This window comes from Pseudorca crassidens, chromosome 19 (assembly GCF_039906515.1).
Source record: "Pseudorca crassidens isolate mPseCra1 chromosome 19, mPseCra1.hap1, whole genome shotgun sequence".
Taxonomy (NCBI): domain Eukaryota; kingdom Metazoa; phylum Chordata; class Mammalia; order Artiodactyla; family Delphinidae; genus Pseudorca; species Pseudorca crassidens.
In genome coordinates this window covers 3,695,928-3,708,954 of record NC_090314.1, presented here as the reverse complement: position 1 = coordinate 3,708,954, position 13,027 = coordinate 3,695,928, and the positions used below count along the sequence as shown (strand labels likewise).

The following is a 13,027-nucleotide window of genomic DNA, read 5'->3' as shown; positions in this document are numbered from 1 at the left end:
GAGGCCCACTGGTCTGTGGCCGGAGCTGGAGTGGGCTCTCCGACCTGTTTCCGACAGGGGTGCCTGCATGCCCCCCTACCGCCCGGCCAACAGGGCCAGCCGCTAAGAGCAGTGAGCCACCAGCAGCCACTTTCTGCAGAGCATATTGGAGGTCAAACCTCCCCCCTCGTTTTGCAGAGGGTTACTGGAAGCCCATAGAGGGGCAGTGACTTGTCCGGAAGGCCCAGCAGGGCTGAGATCTGTGCTCTGTGCCCCAGAATGGCCCCTCTGTCCACCAGAAAATGAACTCTGAGCTGGAGGCCAAAAGTGGGGGCCCAGATCCTCTTCCTGGACACCCAGTTTCCCAGGGGCCAGGGAACGGCCGCCTTCCTCAGCCCGGGCGGGAACCTCCCCTCCCTTCCCTGCCTCTGACACCCCCTCCCTCTCTGCAGCATGCTGACAGCCCCTCCCATCCCCCCTCCACCTGGGGGAGCTGGGGAATCGGCGCCCCCTCCCACTCCCAGCCCCCAGGGGAGGAAGCGGCCTGTCAGGCCGCCACGGCGTGTCAAATCCTCTCGCTGCCTAATTGTGAGAAGGCGGCGTTTAAAGAAACGCTTTTCTGGCCGCCTGCCACACCGCAAACTGCTTGGTATAATTTTATTATTAAGGAGAGAGAAAAAGAGAGAGGGGGTTATAGGAGAGACAGAGAGGAAGGGAGTGAGGAAAGGAAATTGCTTAGTCCGAGTCAGCTGGTGGAGTATTCTCAACGTGGAAGCGGGCCGGCTTTCCAGTTGGCAAGCTGACTCCGTTAATTGCGCATTCAGCCTCTACTTAGGGTAATTGAAACGAAGCGGGGCCCGGGTCTGACAGTTAGGGTCTGCGCCTCGGCCGTTAACCCTTCCGCCCCCGCCCTCGCGGCTCCCACGCACCGCGGGAGCGCGGGCGGCCGGCGTGTGCCCCAGCGCCGGCAGGGTTAACGCGGCTCGAGAGCCGGGCGCCGGCCGAGCGGGGGATGGGAACGAGGATGGGGAGCCGCGCGGGGTGTGCGGGGGCGTCTGCGGCCTCGCCGCCCCCCTGCAACAGATGTTTCAGGCGTGTAAGACAAAGGCAGAGCGCCTGCCGCTGCCGGGAGAAAATCCGCAGGACTCCCTCAGGGGCAGGTAAAATTTCACCTTCTATTTGTGTTCCCCCCGCCCGCCCGCCCCCGCCCGGTTTCCCGGCCTCTGCGCCAATCCGGAAAGCGCCACCAAAGACGCCGCGCCGCCGCCTCCGCCGCCCAACCCGCTGACCCCAGCAAGGTCGCGGCGACCTCGGGCTCCGCCAGACGCGCGCGGGCCCCTCCTGGGGCGCCCCCGGCCGCGGTCCCGCGATCGTAGGCGCCGGGAGCAAGGAAGGGGCGCTCTTCTCGCCACGAGGCGGAGGCGAGGTGGACGCCGCGCGCCTCTCTCCTGCCCGCGCTGGGACCCCGGGGGCTGCGCCCCTCCAGCCCCCATCATTCATCTCCCTGATTCCCGCTGTAGCCGCCCTCGGAAGTCAGCCGAGTGAAGCAGCTGTTCCTTGCACACTCCACTTGACCAAAGATGATGATAAATGAGGCCCGGGCCGCGTCGGGGACGCGGCGGCCGCCGCGAGGGGCGCGCAGGGCGGGGCGTACGACCCGCACCCCCTCCCCGCGCTCCGGGAAGGGCGAGGACGCGAAGGACAGACGGCGACGTGCAAAATCAAAGGCCCGCACTCCCCTCCCGGCGCCCCGCGCTGCCCCGGCGCCGGCGAAGAGAAGCCGGGCGGAGAGGTGCACCCCGAGCACCGCGGCCCAGGCGGAGACCCCCCTTCTCACGGTGGCGCCGCCGCCCGGCCACCCCTTCGCACCCCGGCCCCCGGTGCCTCGGTCCCCACCGCGCCCTCGCCCCCACCCCCGCGCCTCAAACCGATTAACGCTCGTAAATAATGAATAATGGAGCGAAGCTTCCCTCGGCCGCGCGAGGCTGCGGGCGGGGCCGCCGCCGCCAGCTGCGCCCGGTCCCGGGGAGGGGGCGCCCCGGCCGGGCGCGGGGGCTCGGGCGCGCGGCCCCGCACACGTGCAGCCGCGGCGCGCAGGCGGGCACCCCGCCCGCCGAGGAGGGGGAATCCCGCTCTGCCCTCCCCAACGCCGCCACCTCCCCTGGAGTCCTCTGGCACCGAACGAGGCGAGAGAGCGCGCGCGAGCTTCCCAGCCGGAGAGGGTTATTTTTAACCTGTTCCCCTTTCCATTCCAGCCTCTCGGGTTTGCGCGCCCGCCTCCCCCCCCCCGCCCCCCCAGCAGCCGAGGACGCGGGCTCCTCACCTCGCTCAGCGGCTCCGGACTCCGAGCGCCTCCCCCGGCCCGCGGCCCCCGCCTCTGCGCGGGCATAGCGCGGCGGAATCTCAGCCTGGAAAGGACCGATTAGCAGCCGCGTGCCTTTCTGCGAAATATTGGAACCGGCTGGGCTGGGGGCGGGGAGCCCGGCGCGCTAGTCCTCTCGCCTCCCTCCGCGCTCGCCTGGGCGGCGAGGCGGCTCGGCTCTCCCTCCGCAGATGCGGGGCGGCCGGGCCGGGGCGCCGAGCCCCCTCTGGATTTCGCCCTTCTCTCCTTAACGCCCACCCTTCTTCAGTCATCGAGGAAGCTGGCGCTTCTAACCCGCGGACCCTCGGGCAGCGGCGGCGCCAAGTGGTGCGCCGCCTGCCCCATCTCCAGCCCCCTCCCTAAGCCGCTCCAAACACACACACCGTTGACACAGAAGCGGCCTTGCACACCCACACCTTCAAGTCAGATCCGCCGGCCGGGCCAGGGCGCACCGAGGCCTCCTCCCGGGCTTGCCCTCCCTCAGGCCCACCCTCGCCCCTCCCTCCCGGCCCCTTCCCCAGGAGGCCCAGCAGCTCAGACCCCGACCCCTAACTCAGAGGCCTGAGGCACAGGAAGTTCAAGTCCACTCCCATTACCCTGCTCTCCGAAAGGCCACCCAATCCAAACCCCAGCCTGTCCTTAGCCCCAGAGGAGCCGTCTGAACCCAGGAACCCCTGAGGGCTTCCACTGGCTCAGTCACTTGACATTTTGCAGAGTCTGCTCAGGCCCAATCCTGGAGACCCCCAGGCACAGACCACCCCCGACCACCTCCCTCCTGAACGAGGTGGGGGGCGAGAGAAAACCGCTGCAGAACAGAGGTGGGGACTGGAGGGCAGGGGCTGGGAAGAGAGGGAGCTGCCTGGCCCAGTGGCAGCAAAGAAAAGGGCCTATCTGGGAACGGGGGCCAGGTTTCTCCCCGGATTAGCTGAAGGGTGGGGGAGCCCAAGACCCCCACCCCGAGGAAGCAGCCAGTGGCCAGGGTTGCTGCAGAGAGGGAAGCCTGGCCAGCCGGGGTGGAGGCAGGGGGATGCCTGTGGAATCCAGATGTGAGGACAGCTGGTCTGGTGACACCCTAGGGCCAGCTGGGAGGCCCAGCCTGGCCTGCAGGGGAGGCAGTCTGCGGGTAGAGCGGGGCCCCCTGAGCACACGCAGGGCCTGGCAGGGCAGAGGGGGGTTCTCCAGGGGCTTCTCCCCTCAACCAGCCTGGACACAGGGCCCGGGGCCTCCCTCAGATCTTGGAAGTTCTCGGTAACCCTCAGACGGTGGAAGTGGGTGTAACAGCAGCGGCGGCACGGCGTGCCTGGCCCCCTCCTGTGGCCTTCGTAGACTGTACTTCTGACCCTCAAACTGCCCTTCTAGGAGGCAACGTGACCTCTCATTTCACAGATGTGGAGACTGAGCCGCAGAGCGGGACAGGGGCCGTGGCGGGGTGAGGGGGGGGCCCTCCCTGTTCCAGGGCGCAAGTATGACAGTGAAGCCCTGGTTCACTCCTTCGGAAATTTCAGAAAACTGGTTTTCTTGGGAGAAAGAAGGGGCAGGGGGCTTGGTGTGGTGAAGCGCTGTAGAGAAGTCACACTGCCTTCTCCCCACCCACGTCCCCCCCCTTCCCCCGCAGAACCAGCCACCAAGGCACCAGGCCCTACTGATGGGCTCAGGCAGGGCCTCATCTGCCGCCCAAATATAAACGTCACGAGGCCGTGTACCACTGCTCTTTACACGTGTGTAGCTGTAGTTACGACAAACACACTACAACTCCATGCAGGGCCTGGCAGCTTTGCGTTGCCCAAACAACGGACAGCTCCGATTTTGATATGAAAGGGGGTCTCCATCTCCAGACTGGCTTCTGGGTGGGGGGAGCCCTGCCAGATGAACAGCTGGGGCCACCTTGTGCTCTGGACTTCCCCGCCGCCCCCTCTGCTGGGAAAGGAGCTTCCATTTCCGGGCGTGGCTTGGATGGATGGCCTGCTGCACACATCCCTCTCCCAGGGTCGGGGTGGATCCTGGGCAGCGCCCCCAGACACGTCGCCTGGTGACCAGAAGCACTGGCCTTTGGGGAGAGCACACCACCAGCGCTGATCTGGAGGTGGCCCGGGACCGCTCTTCTCAGGATGGAAAATATTTGCCTTTGGTTTTCGGCTGCCGCCTCGTCCTGGCTGACTTTCCTCCACACAGCCCTGAAACGTGGAGGTGCTGGAGGGTAGAAATGAGGTGAGGGCAGCTATCTGAGTCCAGCATCCAGCCGTTCTGAACAGCACTCTGTTTTTCTCATACTTTCTGCCCGTTTTCTGCACGCTGGTTGCAGCTAAAGGCTGTTTCCCTCTTCCCAGGCCCAGCCCCCTCGGGCCTCACCTCCAACTAAACCAGACCCTTCCAGACCTCCCTCCCCACCCCAGCTTCCGGGTCCCTCAGCATCTGGGGGAAAGTGCCTCTCCCAGCTATACACAGCTAACTCGGCCCGACCCAGAGAGCCTGGTTCTGGAAAGCTGCAGCAGAATCCCTCCTGGCTGGCTCTGCGGTGGAAGAGTGGCAGTCGCCTCCCGAGGCCAGACCAGAGCGCCAGCGAGATGTCACATTCACGCTGGCCAGGCCAGCCAATGGTGATGGCTCACAGGCGGCTGGCTGTGTGGCCTTGGGGCGCCTGCCCCCGCTCCATCCCCACCCTGACTCTCAATACCTAGGCCCTGATGCCGCACAGCTCTGCACACTGTCTGCTGGTGGCCTTGGGCAGCTCACTTCACCTCTCTGAGCCTCAGGCTCCTCAGCTGGAGCTGCTCTGACCCCACACGGATGGGGGGGGCGGGCCGCAAGGCTGGCGGAGACGCTGTGCTTGGTGCCCGGTGGAGGTTTCACGAGGGGCAGCAGCTTCCAGCGCCCCAGCGCCATCCACGGGGCGAGGGCCGGACCTTGCTCTACCTCCACCTCCCGGGGAGCAAAGTGGGGGGCCAGAGCGGGTCCTCGGGAAGGGCCCGGGGAGGGCCTCCGGGACTGAGGGTTAAGGTCTGCCCACGGACTGTTTCCTGGCTGGAGTCCCCATGTGTGTCCTACGCTGCAGGGCGTGTCTGAGCGAGATGGCGTCTGCTGAGCTGGGTCCAGAGTGATTCTAACAAGCTCCCAGGCGAGTGTGTCTGCCGGCCTGGGAGGCCGGGAGGCTGGGCTCAGCCAGGGGCTCCGGGTCCCGTCCTGTCCGAGGAGGGCCGTCCAGGACCAGGGACCAGGCTGTGGCTCGGCGTTCCCGAGCCCTCTGTCTCAGAGCCGGGGTCCTGCAGCGGCCTGGGCAAGCCCGGGACTCTGAATTCAGCCCTGTTTCCTGGCAGCGACGCAGCGATGAAAGGGCAGCTCACGCTGCTGAACCCACTGTCACTTCAAGTCCAGGCCTGATTCCACCCTTTCCCCTGATGGTTCCTGAACACTCTCCCCTTCCCTGACCCCTTCTGAGGGGCCAAGATATCTGGACCCCAGCATAGACCCCAGGGGCTGCAGTCCTGGGAGTACAGGGCTCACCCACACTGTTCTCACCGCCCCACGGGCCCGGCGCTGACCTAATAAGCACTTTCACCAACAAACTTCATCCTCACGCCAGTCCCGCGGGCTGGGTCGCATGATCGTTCTTGTTTCACAGATGACAGCACTGAGCCCAGAGACCATACCCCGCAGGAGGGAACAGGCCTCCAGGGGCTGGACTCTGGCTCTCCCCGGCCTGGCCCCCAGACGCGCCAGACCTTGGAGGATTTCTTCTGGGGAAACCACCTGTTTCGGCCCCACCAGCACAGGTATGCATGCGGCGTCTGCATCTCCCCTGGCCAGCAGCTGCCCCTGCTCTAGTTAGGGATGTGTGGGTAAGCTGGTACGGTCTCTTAGAGAGCTTTTTGGCAATCTGGACCCAAATGGAAGCTAGACGTGCCTCCTGACCCAGCAGTCCTGCCTACAGCCAGGCCCAGAGTCATCTGCACAGGTTAACTGCAGCATCGTTTGTAAAGGCCAAAGACCGGAGATCCCCTAAATGTCCCTGTGAAGGGGCTGAGGGAAACACACGTGGGGAATTCCATACAGTGGATACGAGTGAGGAAGGGCTTCGTGTGTGAATAGGGTGCCGCCTTCAAGTCGGGCGAGAAAAGCGCAGCGTAGAAAGTGTGCAGAGATGCCCCATTTGTACGAAAGAGGAGAGTGGATTCGAGTTTTCTTTTTTTACCGTTAGCACGTGACACCAACTTAAGAATTTAAAACTTGGGACTTCCCTGGTGGTCCAGTGGTCAAGAATCCGCCTTCCAATGCAGGGGGACACGGGTTACAGCCCTGGTCAGGGAACTAAGATCCCACATGCCGTGGGGCAACTAAGCCCACGCGCCGCAACGAAAGATCCTGCGTGCCGCAACTAAGACCCGAAGCAGCCAAAAAAAAAAAAGAGCGAGAGAGAATTTAAAACTTATGCTATGGATACATATCTGCTCTCCGGGCTGGCTCTGCAGGATGGCTGGAGAGCAGCCTGGTGTCGGGCTCCCACCTGGCATGGCCGCTTTCCAGCTGCTGGACTGCAGAAGCCCAGGGGCCAGCAGCAGGAGGGGAGGAACCCAGCAGCCGATGTCCACATCCTGAAGTGGACAGCAGAGGGGTCATCCCCTCATCCTACAGATGAGAAAACCGAGGTCCCACCTGAACCCCCATAGAGGCCACGTCCTCCCGCTTCCTGGTGCACGGCCTTGGGGACACACAAGCCAGGACTGGGTCAAGCCCTGAGCTGCGGAGGCAGCTGCCGCCACCAGGGCCCTTATAAACGGGGCCCGGGGCTCACGGGGGCCGCTCCTGGTCAGTGGGTCACCGAACTTCCCACTCCATTTCTCCCAGCACCGCGCTTCCCTTCGATCATCAAAACACTTAGAGGCAAAGGCCACTCTGGCTCCGGGGGCCCTGCGACTGTGGGCTGTGAGGGCATGGCTCATGGGGACCCAGTCCAGGAACGCTGGGCCAGTTCCCGGCTGAGCCACCCGTGTGCCGTGGGGCTGGGCCTCTGTTTCCCCGGCTGTGAGGAAGAGTGGGGGTCCGTCCCTCAGAGGGCGATGTGTCAAGGGACAGGGCCTGGCAGAGCAGGGCCCAACAAGCAAACTGCCACTTCTGAAAGGTAAACATTTCTATAATTTTATGTAACAGAGGGAAAGTTCAGGAAAATCCCTGACTGGTCCTAGTGCTGGCTACAGAGCTGGGGCCAAGAAGGTGGGGAGCTCCTCGGGGTGACAAGAGCAGCGGTGCCTGCCATGCCGGCAGAGGCCCGGCGGGCAGTGGCCAGCCGGAGCAGGGCCCGGCCGTCTGGGTTCCCAAGCTGGCACGTTGGGCAGAACAGACTTGGCCGGCTGGCTGGAAGCCCCTGCAGCCCCAGGCCCATGGAAAGGTCTCAGAAAGGCCTCTGTGTCCGCCCTTCTCTAGGCTGTTTTTTCCAGACCAGAGCCTCCCATGTCTTTGGAAAGAGCATCGAGTGCCCAAGGTTGCCGCTGACTCACTGTGTGACCTCAGGGGAGTCACCCCACCTCTCTGGGCTTCCATTTCCTCGCTCGTAAGACAGGGCAAGTGATAAGTGCCCACCTCACAGGGTTGAGCAAAGACCCAATGAGAAAACGGACATAAAAGTGCTTTGTCATCATCACCCTCGTAGCTAATTCTAACATGATGCTTACGTGTGCAGAGCCCTGTTCTAGGAAGCAGTCAACGTATTTTTAACTCCTCTTACAGATGAGGCAACAGAGGCACAGAGAGGTTAGGGCACTTGTCCAGAGTCGCACAGCTTGTGAGGGGCAGAAGCACCGTGACAGGAAAGTACCGTGAGGGATGATATTATTATTATAATTCACGGCTGTGGGTCAGGCCAAGGATGGGCAAGCTTCAGGCTGTTCCCGAGGCAGCGCTGGCCAGCCCAGAGGGGTCACGTGCGGGGCAGAAGGGCCCTACATCACACCCGAGCGGGAGCAGGGGCTCAGAGGGGGCTTCCCGGAGGCTCGCCCTCACCAGGTCCGGGTGGCGTGAGACCTTGCGGGCACAAGCGCCCACAGAGCTCAGCAGGCAGTTCCAAACGCTGGTGGGGAGAATGGGTGACAGACTCGGGGCTCCCCAGAGCCCCCAGGGCTGCCGCGCCCACCCCTCCCGCGCGCATCCACCAGCTCCTGTCTGGCTCACAGTGGCCAGCGGGTCAGCGCCCTTCAGCGGCAGATCGCACGTCGAGGCCCAGCGAGCGCAGGGGGGCCGCGCAGCACAGGGGCTCAGAGCCGCACCCCCATCTCCGCCCCCCCCTCCCCTGCAGGCCTGCACCAGCCTCTTCTCCCTCCCTGTCCCACTGCCGAGGCCGTGTGATTCTGAGGCCTGGGGGGCAGCGGCCTCCCTCTGGCTGAGGCCTCCCTGGCGCTGCTGTCTGGGTGTGGGAGGCACGCAGCTCCCAGCATATGAGGAAGGGCCACTGGTACCCAGAAGGGCGTGAGATTCCCATGGGAAAGGGGTGGTTCCAGCAGCAGCCCCTTCAGGCTGGCTCGGCTAGTGGATAAGCTCCAGCCGGCTCCTCGGGCACCTGCCCCTCGCGGAGACAAAGGCTGCGGGGCAGAGGCCAGGACACGTGCAAACGTGAGAGGGAACCCCAGGCAGCCCGTCCTGGCCTTCATTCTGCTGCGGCTCCATCTTTATTCCTTTCCCCTCCTTTTCAGGCAAACCTGACCCTCGAGAACTGGATGGGCCCGCAGGTCCACACAACACCCCACAGCCCCAGAGCTCCCCTGCCACTACCCCTTTACCCACAGGGCCAGCGCCGTAAAGATTGTCTCCCAAATAAACTGCATTTAGAGATCACCCTGTGTTCTCTCTCATGGGTGCAAAAGGACGGCAAATTAGGACTTCGATGGACACGAGCAAGCCGGGGGTCGTGGGCCTTGTGCCTGTTGAATGAATGAGTGAGTGAATGGACGGATGGATGGGTGGGTGGAAAGACGGGTGGGTGGGTGGAATTCCAGCCCCAAGCAAAGCCACTGCTACTTTTTTTTAGCCTGAGCAAAATAAGATTTCCTCAAGGCTTTTAAGAACATGGCAGGCGGGACTTCCCTGGTGGCGCAGCGATTAAGAATCCCCCTGCCAATGTAGGGGACGCGGGTTCGAGCCCCGGTCCGGGAAGATCCCACCTGCCGCGGAGCAACTAAGCCCCTGCGCCACAACTACTGAGCCTGTGCTCTAGAGCCCGCGTGCCACAACTACTGAAGCCCGCGCGCCTAGAGCCCGTGCTCCGCAGCAAGAGAAGCCACCGCAACGAGAAGTGCACACACCACAACAAAGAGTAGCCCCCGCTCGCCGCAACTAGAGAAAGCCCCACGCGCAGCAATGAAGACACAACGCAGCAAAAAATAAAATTAGGGAACAAACAAACAAACATGGCAGGCCATTCCCAAGGTCCCAGGGGTCCCCTCTGCAACCACGCAACCACACATCATGACGCCTGGGCTGGGAAATGGAGGGGCCCAGGGAGGGGCCCTGGATCCTGGGCCCCTGCTTCCCCGTGCTGTGTCATCTCAGGGCCTCCAAAGCTCACCCAGAAGCCCCCCTTTCCTGAGCCCTGTCCCAGAGGCCCCTGGGCGTCCCCCTGACCTGTAAGCGTCCACAGGGCCAGGGTCCCTGGGAGCCTCGAGCTGGGGCCCGAAGGGCACACGAGGGAGGGGCGAACCCGCCCGGCAGCTTTGCAGAGCCGGAGCGAGCAGGACGTCTGTCATCTGTGGGGACAGTGAGGATGGTTTAAGGTGAAATTTAAGCCCATTAGAGCCTGGCTAATGACAGCAGCAGCAACGGTGAAAATGAAGATGGCGGGCGTGTGAGCGCCACCGGGTGTGGGGCTGGCGCCGCCTCCGTGCTCGGGCCGGGCCCCCCGCCCCACCGGCAGGCCCCACCCCTGCCCCCCGGCCACGTGGGTCGGCCCCCAGGGTCAGCATGTGGCTGGGGCCTTAGCCGGGGCGTGAGAAAAGATCCGGCCAGAGCACGGAGGCGGCAGCTTCTTAATCTCCCTCCTTTGATAACTTCCGTCTTTTTTGTGCACACGCGAGAATCCAGCCCCGCCGCCGGCATCTCTTCCCGGGCTGAGCCGTCTCCCTGCAGCTAATGCCTGACAGCTCTGTTTATGTCTCCCCATAATTCTCCAGTTTTATGGGGGCTTTTTCGGGGCCATTAAGCTCCCAGCCACAAGCTCTTCCCCGGCCCCCGCCTGCCTCTGTCCTTGAGCCCTGGCAGCCCCACCGCCCTTTGCGAGAAGGGCTGTCCTCCGCCGGCAGGTGGACGAGGACCTCGGCCGAGCCCCTCTGGATGCCGCCCCCCCCCCCCCCCCCGGCTCCAGCTCCCTCGTCCTCTCGGCACAGGTCTCGGGAGACGGGACCCTCCGGGGTCCTGGAGCGCCTGGCACAGCCCGCCCTCCCTTGGGCCCAACCTTTGGCTTCTCTTCCCTGGTGAACTTTGCTCCTCCCACAGGCTCGGCTGTTCCTGAGAACAAAGCCCGCCCCCCCCACCTCCCTCTGCTCCAGACCCCCAGATCCAGCGCATGCAGGGCACCGAGGCCGCCCCCGCACCACTCCACAGACCTTGCCCTCTGCCCCAGTCTCCCCACGGGCTGTCTCTGAGGAGGCCGCCGAGTCCTCAGGGCACCCCCCTTCCCTTCCTCACGACCACAGCCCAGATCTAGCCTCTGTCCCATGTGGCCTCTCTCCAGCTGGGCTCAGGGCGCTCTCCCTCTGCTGCAAAGCCTTCAGTGGCTTCCCATCACCTACACCTACCTGAGTCCCCATCCTCAGCGTGCTGCTCTGAACTCTGCAGCCCCCGCGTCCTGGGGAGAGCCGGCTGCCGACGCCCTGCCCTCTTCCACTGAGATCAGACCTCGGGTGTCCCCAGCAGGGGCTGCCCCGACACCAGGCCTGCTCACACCTCCCGGGGCGCCCGTCCCCCCCCTCTGCAGCTCAAACACAAGGCAGAAGGACTTCCTCAGCGGGAAGCAGCCCTTCCCTTGACTCTGGGTGCCACGGTCCCCTCCCATGGCTCCTACAGCTCCTGGAGTCCCCGGTCGCCCCAGCCTGGACCCCTGGCTTCCTGGGTGCCCCGGGGCAGAGAGGTGCCCCTTGGAGTCCGTTTCCCCACCACAGCATGGGGCAGGTGTCCCCCTGGGGCCCACACTAGGCCAGAGTCACCGCACAGAGGCCAACCTGGGATGTCGGAAGGCAGAGCCTCCCCCGAATCCCGTTTCTTTCTGGGCACACGGCCCTCCGGGGGTGAGGCAGCGGAAGGAGTGACTACCCCTCCCATACCCCCCATGCCCTGCTCCTCCGGGGAGACCTGCGCCGCCGCAGGCAGTCATTTCTTCTCGGCCCTTTAATTTCCGCTTTTCCTTTCCGCGCTTCACGTGCGGGTGGCCGAGACCGCGCCCCGGCACTGTCACCAGCCTCTGGATGCCAGGTGGCGGGGGCCCCGCCCCTCCCCCATGGTGGGTGCTAGGGGATGCACGGGCCTTCCCTTCGTCCGGAGGAGGGGCGAGGGGACCACGGGGCGAGGGTGCCAGCGCTGCACCCCGTCCTCCTCTTCACAGGCGCTCGGCTCAGTTTCAGTCGATTCCGACCTCGTCGCCCACCGCCTCCCAGGGTGTCTGGCCACAGCTCGGCAGGCCCCCCTGCCCGGGCCCGCCTGCCTCCCACCCAGACCTCCTGCCCTTGGCAGGTTCCACGGCCGCGCGGGCAGCCCCCGGCCTGAGCCTCCGCGTGACCCGGGCAGGGGCGTCCTGGCCCGCCCCCGCCTGACACACAGCCCCGGAGCACCGCGCGGGGTGCCGGCCAGGCCATCCTACGCCCCGTTTCCAGCAACCCTATCGTTAAGAGCAGCACAAGCTTTGTAATCTGAGGGGCCCAGCGCAAAATGAAAATGGGGAACCCTGCTCAGAAGGCCTTCATCTCCAGATGGCAACAGAGCAGCACGAGACCAAGCACGGGACATTCTGAGTGCAGACCCCGCCTGGCTGCAGGGCCACAGGCCCACAAAGCCGGCGCAGCCCAGAGGAGGTCAGCGGGCCAGCCGCCACACCCCGCGGCAAGCGGTCACACCCGTAACGACAGTTCCTATCGACCAAGCACTTGCTTTGTGCTAAGAGCTCTGTACATATTAAGTCAGAAAACCATCACGGACTCTACAGTTTACGGCGGGGGCGGGCGGGGGTGGGGTGGGGGGCGGTGGTGTTCAGAGGCAATGTGATTTGCCCAGGGTCCCTTGCTGGAGACAGGATGAGCCCAGACTCCAGGGGCTGGGGTGTCAGGGCTCCTGACTGAACCACACGCCGCTGAAATGCCGAGACCCCTGATGTCGGCTCTGAATGGAGCCTTGAGAACCCACCCTAAACTGTCCCCACAGAGATGCAGAAACTAAGGCTCAGAGAGGGTGTCCGACTCCTGCAAGATCACACAGCATAGCAGGACCCGATCCCGGTCCTCAACAGGCCTGTTTCCAAAGACGCAGGCAAACGCTCACGATCTGGTGCAGGGCAGGACGCAAACGCGACGGGAGACACACAGATGCCCACATCAGCATCTACTCATCAGAGGGCCAGGCGGTGACTTCTCTTCTCTACACTCTTGGTTATTTTTTGTATTTTCTCCAGTGAGCTGAGATTTTTAAAAAGACCAACAGCTCGGAGTTTTTGGAATG

At 64.1% G+C, this 13,027-nt stretch overlaps 1 protein-coding gene and 1 long non-coding RNA gene across 9 annotated transcripts in view; one reads left to right on the top strand and one right to left on the bottom strand.

Moving 5' to 3' along the window:
* Nucleotides 1-13,027, bottom strand: part of RAI1 (retinoic acid induced 1) — a 105,844-nt gene that overhangs the window by 22,456 nt on the left and 70,361 nt on the right. The window contains exon 1 of one of the 8 annotated variants that reach the window (XM_067717501.1): nt 2,303-2,407. The exons of the other annotated variants lie outside the window; for them this stretch is intronic. The gene's annotated coding sequence lies outside the window, so the exon portion shown is untranslated. Of the gene's footprint in view, nt 1-2,302; nt 2,408-13,027 lie in introns of those variants that run through there. 8 annotated transcript variants of the gene reach the window in all.
* Nucleotides 1,001-7,847, top strand: LOC137213107 (uncharacterized). Its single transcript, XR_010937788.1, has 3 exons — nt 1,001-1,139; nt 5,961-6,111; nt 7,760-7,847. It is a non-coding gene; the product is annotated as an uncharacterized lncRNA (long non-coding RNA).